At 45.6% G+C, this 13,399-nt stretch overlaps 13 non-coding genes across 13 annotated transcripts; all 13 read right to left on the bottom strand.

The window, feature by feature from the left end:
- Positions 1–626: 626 nt before the first annotated feature.
- Positions 627–790, bottom strand: LOC144463031 (U1 spliceosomal RNA). The gene has a single exon (XR_013491173.1). It is a non-coding gene; the product is annotated as a U1 spliceosomal RNA (small nuclear RNA).
- Positions 791–1,773: 983 nt separating this feature from the next.
- Positions 1,774–1,964, bottom strand: LOC144463242 (U2 spliceosomal RNA). Its single transcript, XR_013491383.1, has one exon. It is a non-coding gene; the product is annotated as a U2 spliceosomal RNA (small nuclear RNA).
- Positions 1,965–2,683: 719 nt separating this feature from the next.
- Positions 2,684–2,847, bottom strand: LOC144462927 (U1 spliceosomal RNA). Its single transcript, XR_013491070.1, has one exon. It is a non-coding gene; the product is annotated as a U1 spliceosomal RNA (small nuclear RNA).
- Positions 2,848–3,828: 981 nt separating this feature from the next.
- Positions 3,829–4,019, bottom strand: LOC144463241 (U2 spliceosomal RNA). Its single transcript, XR_013491382.1, has one exon. It is a non-coding gene; the product is annotated as a U2 spliceosomal RNA (small nuclear RNA).
- A 719-nt stretch (positions 4,020–4,738) lies between these two features.
- On the bottom strand, positions 4,739–4,902 carry LOC144462926 (U1 spliceosomal RNA). The gene has a single exon (XR_013491069.1). It is a non-coding gene; the product is annotated as a U1 spliceosomal RNA (small nuclear RNA).
- Positions 4,903–5,883: 981 nt separating this feature from the next.
- Positions 5,884–6,074, bottom strand: LOC144463184 (U2 spliceosomal RNA). Its single transcript, XR_013491324.1, has one exon. It is a non-coding gene; the product is annotated as a U2 spliceosomal RNA (small nuclear RNA).
- Positions 6,075–6,793: 719 nt separating this feature from the next.
- LOC144463065 (U1 spliceosomal RNA) lies at positions 6,794–6,957 on the bottom strand. Its single transcript, XR_013491207.1, has one exon. It is a non-coding gene; the product is annotated as a U1 spliceosomal RNA (small nuclear RNA).
- A 981-nt stretch (positions 6,958–7,938) lies between these two features.
- LOC144463263 (U2 spliceosomal RNA) lies at positions 7,939–8,129 on the bottom strand. The gene has a single exon (XR_013491404.1). It is a non-coding gene; the product is annotated as a U2 spliceosomal RNA (small nuclear RNA).
- Positions 8,130–8,848: 719 nt separating this feature from the next.
- Positions 8,849–9,012, bottom strand: LOC144462925 (U1 spliceosomal RNA). Its single transcript, XR_013491068.1, has one exon. It is a non-coding gene; the product is annotated as a U1 spliceosomal RNA (small nuclear RNA).
- A 981-nt stretch (positions 9,013–9,993) lies between these two features.
- LOC144463368 (U2 spliceosomal RNA) lies at positions 9,994–10,184 on the bottom strand. Its single transcript, XR_013491509.1, has one exon. It is a non-coding gene; the product is annotated as a U2 spliceosomal RNA (small nuclear RNA).
- Positions 10,185–10,903: 719 nt separating this feature from the next.
- LOC144462924 (U1 spliceosomal RNA) lies at positions 10,904–11,067 on the bottom strand. The gene has a single exon (XR_013491067.1). It is a non-coding gene; the product is annotated as a U1 spliceosomal RNA (small nuclear RNA).
- Positions 11,068–12,048: 981 nt separating this feature from the next.
- LOC144463183 (U2 spliceosomal RNA) lies at positions 12,049–12,239 on the bottom strand. Its single transcript, XR_013491323.1, has one exon. It is a non-coding gene; the product is annotated as a U2 spliceosomal RNA (small nuclear RNA).
- A 719-nt stretch (positions 12,240–12,958) lies between these two features.
- Positions 12,959–13,122, bottom strand: LOC144462923 (U1 spliceosomal RNA). The gene has a single exon (XR_013491066.1). It is a non-coding gene; the product is annotated as a U1 spliceosomal RNA (small nuclear RNA).
- Positions 13,123–13,399: the final 277 nt, after the last annotated feature.

Here is a 13,399-nt window from a genome sequence, read left to right as displayed (position 1 = left end):
CAGACTGTGAACGTGAAGTTCGATGTTTTATGACTGATGGGCAACACAAATATGCATCCGATCGCAGACTTTTATTACAAAAGGTTATGGGAGTTAACGCGGGCCGAAAAGTGATACTGCCAATGGGTCAGCGGAAAAGGAGGGAGTCACAGCACGGTCTCTCGCGCCGACTGGTCGTAATCTGCTGTGTTTTTTTCGGCATGTTGTCAACCTTCAGAAGATTTCAAAACATAGAGTGCATCCATCATAAATATCTGCAAACTAAAGTAAACAATTTAAGATTTGTCTCTACTCGTTGACTGTCTTTATATTAACAACGGAGAGCCGCTGCCACTGTGACTTGACGCGTTTCACTGAAAAATGCCCCACTTTTAATACGGTGGGCGGGGGCATCAGTTGCAACCCACATATTATTCTAAATGACTGAGTGTGAGGATATAACAATATCATAGGAGCTTGTTTTGCTTCTTCAGTAGTGGCACAGATGTGAAGTGATGCGGTACCGACTTGCACTGACACAACGGGCAAGGGCAAAGCCTGTGATTGAGCGTGAAATGGCGTTTGATGCACGCGGTTCTCTAGTGCCATATGCTGCCACAGCTGTTGGTTGCATTAAACAAGCACATCAGGGGAGAGCGCGAACGCAGTCCCCCACTACCAGAAATTATGCAGTCGAGATTCCCACATTTGGGGAATTCGCAGAGGTCAGCTCAATCGGAGTGCAGTGACCGAGCCTCGCCCTGGGTGAACCACCTTCTTGATCATGGTATCTCCCCTGCCAGGTAAATATGACTTGTACACCTCACACACAGGGGCCTCATTCACGGTCATACGATGATAGGTGATGGTGCTGGCAATGTATAGCAATGACCAGTCCAGAACCACACACTATAAAGGCTCTGATAATCTACAGAACGCTAATATACAAGAGACACTTTTGTAGTGAGACTGAACAAAACTTGTTCACATTTTACTTGAGAGAAATGGGCACATATCTCATCACGCCATGCTGTATATCCATAGTAAAAGCTAAGCTAACATGGCCAGGCTGTCCATTGATCGCCAATAAATGAGGCAAAAACCTAAGTGAGTTCACACCAGACAAAGATAAATGACACTGCAATCAAGTGTTGTTTGATCTGCATTTAAAAGAAAAAAGTCAGCGGAAAGACTAAAAAACAGGCCTGTCTCCTCACATTAGAGACACGGCGTGAGACACGCCCGCTGCTGCCACCTATTGGTCTGGAGTGTGAACAACACTTTGTTAAAAATATATCCACATGCTTCTCTGTTTGAAACTAAAGGAAAGAAGAAAATAATATTATAAATAAAAGCGCAACCATATGAAGAGTGTTTGCCTTTCTTTTGACATATCGGCACAGACCCGACTGTGGCAAACAGCGGCAGAAATTATGCAGAGTGGATTTTCACGTTGGGGGAATGGATCTATTCATCTGACTGAACTGGCAGCTAGTGGTCTCACTCAACAGGTACCGGTTCAATTCATTTTACAGTGAGATGCATGTAACAGGTCCTCAAAAGGAAAGTGCCAGACAGTGGCGAAAAGTTCAAACACGGCCAAAGTTCCAAAAAGAGAAGTTGGGCAAGTGTGTAAATGATGCCATAGCGCATGACTATTAGAAATGCGCACCTGGTAGAGGGGCTCAGTCAACACATACGCAATTTGCACGCTAGCATGGCGAAAACAAGAAATCAAGGCGAGGGCACATTAGAGACACGTCCTACGTGGTCTGTTTTCAACACGTTGAGGGAGGGGGGTGCACCGTTTCTGGAAGTGCTGCAATACCAGGTCGATGCGTGGAGTGGACGGGGCAAGCCCCTTTTCCATCTCCCTCTTCCAAAAAGCAATTTAATATATGGTCCCCGGGTAGGGGACGTATCAGATATTAAACTGATAAGAACAGATACTACACTTGATCTTAGCCAAAAGGCCGAGAAGCGATACTGACTGCTGAGTGAAGTGGGAGACTCAGTCTCCTCATTGTGACTCTAGCTCGCGGGTTCAATATGATTTCGATCGCTACAAAAACACACGGCAGACTGTGAACGTGAAGTTCGATGTTTTATGACTGATGGGCAACACAAATATGCATCCGATCGCAGACTTTTATTACAAAAGGTTATGGGAGTTAACGCGGGCCGAAAAGTGATACTGCCAATGGGTCAGCGGAAAAGGAGGGAGTCACAGCACGGTCTCTCGCGCCGACTGGTCGTAATCTGCTGTGTTTTTTTCGGCATGTTGTCAACCTTCAGAAGATTTCAAAACATAGAGTGCATCCATCATAAATATCTGCAAACTAAAGTAAACAATTTAAGATTTGTCTCTACTCGTTGACTGTCTTTATATTAACAACGGAGAGCCGCTGCCACTGTGACTTGACGCGTTTCACTGAAAAATGCCCCACTTTTAATACGGTGGGCGGGGGCATCAGTTGCAACCCACATATTATTCTAAATGACTGAGTGTGAGGATATAACAATATCATAGGAGCTTGTTTTGCTTCTTCAGTAGTGGCACAGATGTGAAGTGATGCGGTACCGACTTGCACTGACACAACGGGCAAGGGCAAAGCCTGTGATTGAGCGTGAAATGGCGTTTGATGCACGCGGTTCTCTAGTGCCATATGCTGCCACAGCTGTTGGTTGCATTAAACAAGCACATCAGGGGAGAGCGCGAACGCAGTCCCCCACTACCAGAAATTATGCAGTCGAGATTCCCACATTTGGGGAATTCGCAGAGGTCAGCTCAATCGGAGTGCAGTGACCGAGCCTCGCCCTGGGTGAACCACCTTCTTGATCATGGTATCTCCCCTGCCAGGTAAGTATGACTTGTACACCTCACACACAGGGGCCTCATTCACGGTCATACGATGATAGGTGATGGTGCTGGCAATGTATAGCAATGACCAGTCCAGAACCACACACTATAAAGGCTCTGATAATCTACAGGACGCTAATATACAAGAGACACTTTTGTAGTGAGACTGAACAAAACTTGTTCACATTTTACTTGAGAGAAATGGGCACATATCTCATCACGCCATGCTGTATATCCATAGTAAAAGCTAAGCTAACATGGCCAGGCTGTCCATTGATCGCCAATAAATGAGGCAAAAACCTAAGTGAGTTCACACCAGACAAAGATAAATGACACTGCAATCAAGTGTTGTTTGATCTGCATTTAAAAGAAAAAAGTCAGCGGAAAGACTAAAAAACAGGCCTGTCTCCTCACATTAGAGACACGGCGTGATCCGCCCGCTGCTGCCACCTATTGGTCTGGAGTGTGAACAACACTTTGTTAAAAATATATCCACATGCTTCTCTGTTTGAAACTAAAGGAAAGAAGAAAATAATATTATAAATAAAAGCGCAACCATATGAAGAGTGTTTGCCTTTCTTTTGACATATCGGCACAGACCCGACTGTGGCAAACAGCGGCAGAAATTATGCAGAGTGGATTTTCACGTTGGGGGAATGGATCTATTCATCTGACTGAACTGGCAGCTAGTGGTCTCACTCAACAGGTACCGGTTCAATTCATTTTACAGTGAGATGCATGTAACAGGTCCTCAAAAGGAAAGTGCCAGACAGTGGCGAAAAGTTCAAACACGGCCAAAGTTCCAAAAAGAGAAGTTGGGCAAGTGTGTAAATGATGCCATAGCGCATGACTATTAGAAATGCGCACCTGGTAGAGGGGCTCAGTCAACACATACGCAATTTGCACGCTAGCATGGCGAAAACAAGAAATCAAGGCGAGGGCACATTAGAGACACGTCCTACGTGGTCTGTTTTCAACACGTTGAGGGAGGGGGGTGCACCGTTTCTGGAAGTGCTGCAATACCAGGTCGATGCGTGGAGTGGACGGGGCAAGCCCCTTTTCCATCTCCCTCTTCCAAAAAGCAATTTAATATATGGTCCCCGGGTAGGGGACGTATCAGATATTAAACTGATAAGAACAGATACTACACTTGATCTTAGCCAAAAGGCCGAGAAGCGATACTGACTGCTGAGTGAAGTGGGAGACTCAGTCTCCTCATTGTGACTCTAGCTCGCGGGTTCAATATGATTTCGATCGCTACAAAAACACACGGCAGACTGTGAACGTGAAGTTCGATGTTTTATGACTGATGGGCAACACAAATATGCATCCGATCGCAGACTTTTATTACAAAAGGTTATGGGAGTTAACGCGGGCCGAAAAGTGATACTGCCAATGGGTCAGCGGAAAAGGAGGGAGTCACAGCACGGTCTCTCGCGCCGACTGGTCGTAATCTGCTGTGTTTTTTTCGGCATGTTGTCAACCTTCAGAAGATTTCAAAACATAGAGTGCATCCATCATAAATATCTGCAAACTAAAGTAAACAATTTAAGATTTGTCTCTACTCGTTGACTGTCTTTATATTAACAACGGAGAGCCGCTGCCACTGTGACTTGACGCGTTTCACTGAAAAATGCCCCACTTTTAATACGGTGGGCGGGGGCATCAGTTGCAACCCACATATTATTCTAAATGACTGAGTGTGAGGATATAACAATATCATAGGAGCTTGTTTTGCTTCTTCAGTAGTGGCACAGATGTGAAGTGATGCGGTACCGACTTGCACTGACACAACGGGCAAGGGCAAAGCCTGTGATTGAGCGTGAAATGGCGTTTGATGCACGCGGTTCTCTAGTGCCATATGCTGCCACAGCTGTTGGTTGCATTAAACAAGCACATCAGGGGAGAGCGCGAACGCAGTCCCCCACTACCAGAAATTATGCAGTCGAGATTCCCACATTTGGGGAATTCGCAGAGGTCAGCTCAATCGGAGTGCAGTGACCGAGCCTCGCCCTGGGTGAACCACCTTCTTGATCATGGTATCTCCCCTGCCAGGTAAGTATGACTTGTACACCTCACACACAGGGGCCTCATTCACGGTCATACGATGATAGGTGATGGTGCTGGCAATGTATAGCAATGACCAGTCCAGAACCACACACTATAAAGGCTCTGATAATCTACAGGACGCTAATATACAAGAGACACTTTTGTAGTGAGACTGAACAAAACTTGTTCACATTTTACTTGAGAGAAATGGGCACATATCTCATCACGCCATGCTGTATATCCATAGTAAAAGCTAAGCTAACATGGCCAGGCTGTCCATTGATCGCCAATAAATGAGGCAAAAACCTAAGTGAGTTCACACCAGACAAAGATAAATGACACTGCAATCAAGTGTTGTTTGATCTGCATTTAAAAGAAAAAAGTCAGCGGAAAGACTAAAAAACAGGCCTGTCTCCTCACATTAGAGACACGGCGTGATCCGCCCGCTGCTGCCACCTATTGGTCTGGAGTGTGAACAACACTTTGTTAAAAATATATCCACATGCTTCTCTGTTTGAAACTAAAGGAAAGAAGAAAATAATATTATAAATAAAAGCGCAACCATATGAAGAGTGTTTGCCTTTCTTTTGACATATCGGCACAGACCCGACTGTGGCAAACAGCGGCAGAAATTATGCAGAGTGGATTTTCACGTTGGGGGAATGGATCTATTCATCTGACTGAACTGGCAGCTAGTGGTCTCACTCAACAGGTACCGGTTCAATTCATTTTACAGTGAGATGCATGTAACAGGTCCTCAAAAGGAAAGTGCCAGACAGTGGCGAAAAGTTCAAACACGGCCAAAGTTCCAAAAAGAGAAGTTGGGCAAGTGTGTAAATGATGCCATAGCGCATGACTATTAGAAATGCGCACCTGGTAGAGGGGCTCAGTCAACACATACGCAATTTGCACGCTAGCATGGCGAAAACAAGAAATCAAGGCGAGGGCACATTAGAGACACGTCCTACGTGGTCTGTTTTCAACACGTTGAGGGAGGGGGGTGCACCGTTTCTGGAAGTGCTGCAATACCAGGTCGATGCGTGGAGTGGACGGGGCAAGCCCCTTTTCCATCTCCCTGTTCCAAAAAGCAATTTAATATATGGTCCCCGGGTAGGGGACGTATCAGATATTAAACTGATAAGAACAGATACTACACTTGATCTTAGCCAAAAGGCCGAGAAGCGATACTGACTGCTGAGTGAAGTGGGAGACTCAGTCTCCTCATTGTGACTCTAGCTCGCGGGTTCAATATGATTTCGATCGCTACAAAAACACACGGCAGACTGTGAACGTGAAGTTCGATGTTTTATGACTGATGGGCAACACAAATATGCATCCGATCGCAGACTTTTATTACAAAAGGTTATGGGAGTTAACGCGGGCCGAAAAGTGATACTGCCAATGGGTCAGCGGAAAAGGAGGGAGTCACAGCACGGTCTCTCGCGCCGACTGGTCGTAATCTGCTGTGTTTTTTTCGGCATGTTGTCAACCTTCAGAAGATTTCAAAACATAGAGTGCATCCATCATAAATATCTGCAAACTAAAGTAAACAATTTAAGATTTGTCTCTACTCGTTGACTGTCTTTATATTAACAACGGAGAGCCGCTGCCACTGTGACTTGACGCGTTTCACTGAAAAATGCCCCACTTTTAATACGGTGGGCGGGGGCATCAGTTGCAACCCACATATTATTCTAAATGACTGAGTGTGAGGATATAACAATATCATAGGAGCTTGTTTTGCTTCTTCAGTAGTGGCACAGATGTGAAGTGATGCGGTACCGACTTGCACTGACACAACGGGCAAGGGCAAAGCCTGTGATTGAGCGTGAAATGGCGTTTGATGCACGCGGTTCTCTAGTGCCATATGCTGCCACAGCTGTTGGTTGCATTAAACAAGCACATCAGGGGAGAGTGCGAACGCAGTCCCCCACTACCAGAAATTATGCAGTCGAGATTCCCACATTTGGGGAATTCGCAGAGGTCAGCTCAATCGGAGTGCAGTGACCGAGCCTCGCCCTGGGTGAACCACCTTCTTGATCATGGTATCTCCCCTGCCAGGTAAGTATGACTTGTACACCTCACACACAGGGGCCTCATTCACGGTCATACGATGATAGGTGATGGTGCTGGCAATGTATAGCAATGACCAGTCCAGAACCACACACTATAAAGGCTCTGATAATCTACAGGACGCTAATATACAAGAGACACTTTTGTAGTGAGACTGAACAAAACTTGTTCACATTTTACTTGAGAGAAATGGGCACATATCTCATCACGCCATGCTGTATATCCATAGTAAAAGCTAAGCTAACATGGCCAGGCTGTCCATTGATCGCCAATAAATGAGGCAAAAACCTAAGTGAGTTCACACCAGACAAAGATAAATGACACTGCAATCAAGTGTTGTTTGATCTGCATTTAAAAGAAAAAAGTCAGCGGAAAGACTAAAAAACAGGCCTGTCTCCTCACATTAGAGACACGGCGTGATCCGCCCGCTGCTGCCACCTATTGGTCTGGAGTGTGAACAACACTTTGTTAAAAATATATCCACATGCTTCTCTGTTTGAAACTAAAGGAAAGAAGAAAATAATATTATAAATAAAAGCGCAACCATATGAAGAGTGTTTGCCTTTCTTTTGACATATCGGCACAGACCCGACTGTGGCAAACAGCGGCAGAAATTATGCAGAGTGGATTTTCACGTTGGGGGAATGGATCTATTCATCTGACTGAACTGGCAGCTAGTGGTCTCACTCAACAGGTACCGGTTCAATTCATTTTACAGTGAGATGCATGTAACAGGTCCTCAAAAGGAAAGTGCCAGACAGTGGCGAAAAGTTCAAACACGGCCAAAGTTCCAAAAAGAGAAGTTGGGCAAGTGTGTAAATCATGCCATAGCGCATGACTATTAGAAATGCGCACCTGGTAGAGGGGCTCAGTCAACACATACGCAATTTGCACGCTAGCATGGCGAAAACAAGAAATCAAGGCGAGGGCACATTAGAGACACGTCCTACGTGGTCTGTTTTCAACACGTTGAGGGAGGGGGGTGCACCGTTTCTGGAAGTGCTGCAATACCAGGTCGATGCGTGGAGTGGACGGGGCAAGCCCCTTTTCCACCTCCCTGTTCCAAAAAGCAATTTAATATATGGTCCCCGGGTAGGGGACGTATCAGATATTAAACTGATAAGAACAGATACTACACTTGATCTTAGCCAAAAGGCCGAGAAGCGATACTGACTGCTGAGTGAAGTGGGAGACTCAGTCTCCTCATTGTGACTCTAGCTCGCGGGTTCAATATGATTTCGATCGCTACAAAAACACACGGCAGACTGTGAACGTGAAGTTCGATGTTTTATGACTGATGGGCAACACAAATATGCATCCGATCGCAGACTTTTATTACAAAAGGTTATGGGAGTTAACGCGGGCCGAAAAGTGATACTGCCAATGGGTCAGCGGAAAAGGAGGGAGTCACAGCACGGTCTCTCGCGCCGACTGGTCGTAATCTGCTGTGTTTTTTTCGGCATGTTGTCAACCTTCAGAAGACTTCAAAACATAGAGTGCATCCATCATAAATATCTGCAAACTAAAGTAAACAATTTAAGATTTGTCTCTACTCGTTGACTGTCTTTATATTAACAACGGAGAGCCGCTGCCACTGTGACTTGACGCGTTTCACTGAAAAATGCCCCACTTTTAATACGGTGGGCGGGGGCATCAGTTGCAACCCACATATTATTCTAAATGACTGAGTGTGAGGATATAACAATATCATAGGAGCTTGTTTTGCTTCTTCAGTAGTGGCACAGATGTGAGGTGATGCGGTACCGACTTGCACTGACACAACGGGCAAGGGCAAAGCCTGTGATTGAGCGTGAAATGGCGTTTGATGCACGCGGTTCTCTAGTGCCATATGCTGCCACAGCTGTTGGTTGCATTAAACAAGCACATCAGGGGAGAGCGCGAACGCAGTCCCCCACTACCAGAAATTATGCAGTCGAGATTCCCACATTTGGGGAATTCGCAGAGGTCAGCTCAATCGGAGTGCAGTGACCGAGCCTCGCCCTGGGTGAACCACCTTCTTGATCATGGTATCTCCCCTGCCAGGTAAGTATGACTTGTACACCTCACACACAGGGGCCTCATTCACGGTCATACGATGATAGGTGATGGTGCTGGCAATGTATAGCAATGACCAGTCCAGAACCACACACTATAAAGGCTCTGATAATCTACAGGACGCTAATATACAAGAGACACTTTTGTAGTGAGACTGAACAAAACTTGTTCACATTTTACTTGAGAGAAATGGGCACATATCTCATCACGCCATGCTGTATATCCATAGTAAAAGCTAAGCTAACATGGCCAGGCTGTCCATTGATCGCCAATAAATGAGGCAAAAACCTAAGTGAGTTCACACCAGACAAAGATAAATGACACTGCAATCAAGTGTTGTTTGATCTGCATTTAAAAGAAAAAAGTCAGCGGAAAGACTAAAAAACAGGCCTGTCTCCTCACATTAGAGACACGGCGTGATCCGCCCGCTGCTGCCACCTATTGGTCTGGAGTGTGAACAACACTTTGTTAAAAATATATCCACATGCTTCTCTGTTTGAAACTAAAGGAAAGAAGAAAATAATATTATAAATAAAAGCGCAACCATATGAAGAGTGTTTGCCTTTCTTTTGACATATCGGCACAGACCCGACTGTGGCAAACAGCGGCAGAAATTATGCAGAGTGGATTTTCACGTTGGGGGAATGGATCTATTCATCTGACTGAACTGGCAGCTAGTGGTCTCACTCAACAGGTACCGGTTCAATTCATTTTACAGTGAGATGCATGTAACAGGTCCTCAAAAGGAAAGTGCCAGACAGTGGCGAAAAGTTCAAACACGGCCAAAGTTCCAAAAAGAGAAGTTGGGCAAGTGTGTAAATGATGCCATAGCGCATGACTATTAGAAATGCGCACCTGGTAGAGGGGCTCAGTCAACACATACGCAATTTGCACGCTAGCATGGCGAAAACAAGAAATCAAGGCGAGGGCACATTAGAGACACGTCCTACGTGGTCTGTTTTCAACACGTTGAGGGAGGGGGGTGCACCGTTTCTGGAAGTGCTGCAATACCAGGTCGATGCGTGGAGTGGACGGGGCAAGCCCCTTTTCCATTTCCCTGTTCCAAAAAGCAATTTAATATATGGTCCCCGGGTAGGGGACGTATCGGATATTAAACTGATAAGAACAGATACTACACTTGATCTTAGCCAAAAGGCCGAGAAGCGATACTGACTGCTGAGTGAAGTGGGAGACTCAGTCTCCTCATTGTGACTCTAGCTCGCGGGTTCAATATGATTTCGATCGCTACAAAAACACACGGCAGACTGTGAACGTGAAGTTCGATGTTTTATGACTGATGGGCAACACAAATATGCATCCGATCGCAGACTTTTATTACAAAAGGTTATGGGAGTTAACGCGGGCCGAAAAGTGATACTGCCAATGGGTCAGCGGAAAAGGAGGGAGTCACAGCACGGTCTCTCGCGCCGACTGGTCGTAATCTGCTGTGTTTTTTTCGGCATGTTGTCAACCTTCAGAAGATTTCAAAACATAGAGTGCATCCATCATAAATATCTGCAAACTAAAGTAAACAATTTAAGATTTGTCTCTACTCGTTGACTGTCTTTATATTAACAACGGAGAGCCGCTGCCACTGTGACTTGACGCGTTTCACTGAAAAATGCCCCACTTTTAATACGGTGGGCGGGGGCATCAGTTGCAACCCACACATTATTCTAAATGACTGAGTGTGAGGATATAACAATATCATAGGAGCTTCTTTTGCTTCTTCAGTAGTGGCACAGATGTGAAGTGATGCGGTACCGACTTGCACTGACACAACGGGCAAGGGCAAAGCCTGTGATTGAGCGTGAAATGGCGTTTGATGCACGCGGTTCTCTAGTGCCATATGCTGCCACAGCTGTTGGTTGCATTAAACAAGCACATCAGGGGAGAGCGCGAACGCAGTCCCCCACTACCAGAAATTATGCAGTCGAGATTCCCACATTTGGGGAATTCGCAGAGGTCAGCTCAATCGGAGTGCAGTGACCGAGCCTCGCCCTGGGTGAACCACCTTCTTGATCATGGTATCTCCCCTGCCAGGTAAGTATAACTTGTACACCTCACACACAGGGGCCTCATTCACGGTCATACGATGATAGGTGATGGTGCTGGCAATGTATAGCAATGACCAGTCCAGAACCACACACTATAAAGGCTCTGATAATCTACAGGACGCTAATATACAAGAGACACTTTTGTAGTGAGACTGAACAAAACTTGTTCACATTTTACTTGAGAGAAATGGGCACATATCTCATCACGCCATGCTGTATATCCATAGTAAAAGCTAAGCTAACATGGCCAGGCTGTCCATTGATCGCCAATAAATGAGGCAAAAACCTAAGTGAGTTCACACCAGACAAAGATAAATGACACTGCAATCAAGTGTTGTTTGATCTGCATTTAAAAGAAAAAAGTCAGCGGAAAGACTAAAAAACAGGCCTGTCTCCTCACATTAGAGACACGGCGTGATCCGCCCGCTGCTGCCACCTATTGGTCTGGAGTGTGAACAACACTTTGTTAAAAATATATCCACATGCTTCTCTGTTTGAAACTAAAGGAAAGAAGAAAATAATATTATAAATAAAAGCGCAACCATATGAAGAGTGTTTGCCTTTCTTTTGACATATCGGCACAGACCCGACTGTGGCAAACAGCGGCAGAAATTATGCAGAGTGGATTTTCACGTTGGGGGAATGGATCTATTCATCTGACTGAACTGGCAGCTAGTGGTCTCACTCAACAGGTACCGGTTCAATTCATTTTACAGTGAGATGCATGTAACAGGTCCTCAAAAGGAAAGTGCCAGACAGTGGCGAAAAGTTCAAACACGGCCAAAGTTCCAAAAAGAGAAGTTGGGCAAGTGTGTAAATGATGCCATAGCGCATGACTATTAGAAATGCGCACCTGGTAGAGGGGCTCAGTCAACACATACGCAATTTGCACGCTAGCATGGCGAAAACAAGAAATCAAGGCGAGGGCACATTAGAGACACGTCCTACGTGGTCTGTTTTCAACACGTTGAGGGAGGGGGGTGCACCGTTTCTGGAAGTGCTGCAATACCAGGTCGATGCGTGGAGTGGACGGGGCAAGCCCCTTTTCCATCTCCCTGTTCCAAAAAGCAATTTAATATATGGTCCCCGGGTAGGGGACGTATCAGATATTAAACTGATAAGAACAGATACTACACTTGATCTTAGCCAAAAGGCCGAGAAGCGATACTGACTGCTGAGTGAAGTGGGAAACTCAGTCTCCTCATTGTGACTCTAGCTCGCGGGTTCAATATGATTTCGATCGCTACAAAAACACACGGCAGACTGTGAACGTGAAGTTCGATGTTTTATGACTGATGGGCAACACAAATATGCATCCGATCGCAGACTTTTATTACAAAAGGTTATGGGAGTTAACGCGGGCCGAAAAGTGATACTGCCAATGGGTCAGCGGAAAAGGAGGGAGTCACAGCACGGTCTCTCGCGCCGACTGGTCGTAATCTGCTGTGTTTTTTTCGGCATGTTGTCAACCTTCAGAAGATTTCAAAACATAGAGTGCATCCATCATAAATATCTGCAAACTAAAGTAAACAATTTAAGATTTGTCTCTACTCGTTGACTGTCTTTATATTAACAACGGAGAGCCGCTGCCACTGTGACTTGACGCGTTTCACTGAAAAATGCCCCACTTTTAATACGGTGGGCGGGGGCATCAGTTGCAACCCACATATTATTCTAAATGACTGAGTGTGAGGATATAACAATATCATAGGAGCTTGTTTTGCTTCTTCAGTAGTGGCACAGATGTGAAGTGATGCGGTACCGACTTGCACTGACACAACGGGCAAGGGCAAAGCCTGTGATTGAGCGTGAAATGGCGTTTGATGCACGTGGTTCTCTAGTGCCATATGCTGCCACAGCTGTTGGTTGCATTAAACAAGCACATCAGGGGAGAGCGCGAACGCAGTCCCCCACTACCAGAAATTATGCAGTCGAGATTCCCACATTTGGGGAATTCGCAGAGGTCAGCTCAATCGGAGTGCAGTGACCGAGCCTCGCCCTGGGTGAACCACCTTCTTGATCATGGTATCTCCCCTGCCAGGTAAGTATGACTTGTACACCTCACACACAGGGGCCTCATTCACGGTCATACGATGATAGGTGATGGTGCTGGCAATGTATAGCAATGACCAGTCCAGAACCACACACTATAAAGGCTCTGATAATCTACAGGACGCTAATATACAAGAGACACTTTTGTAGTGAGACTGAACAAAACTTGTTCACATTTTACTTGAGAGAAATGGGCACATATCTCATCACGCCATGCTGTATATCCATAGTAAAAGCTAAGCTAACATGGCCAGGCTGTCCATTGATCGCCAAT

Source organism: Epinephelus lanceolatus, chromosome 4 (assembly GCF_041903045.1).
Source record: "Epinephelus lanceolatus isolate andai-2023 chromosome 4, ASM4190304v1, whole genome shotgun sequence".
NCBI classification, from domain to species: Eukaryota; Metazoa; Chordata; class Actinopteri; order Perciformes; family Serranidae; genus Epinephelus; species Epinephelus lanceolatus.
The sequence above is the reverse complement of the archived record's forward strand: the minus strand, read 5'-3'. Positions and strand labels throughout refer to the sequence as shown.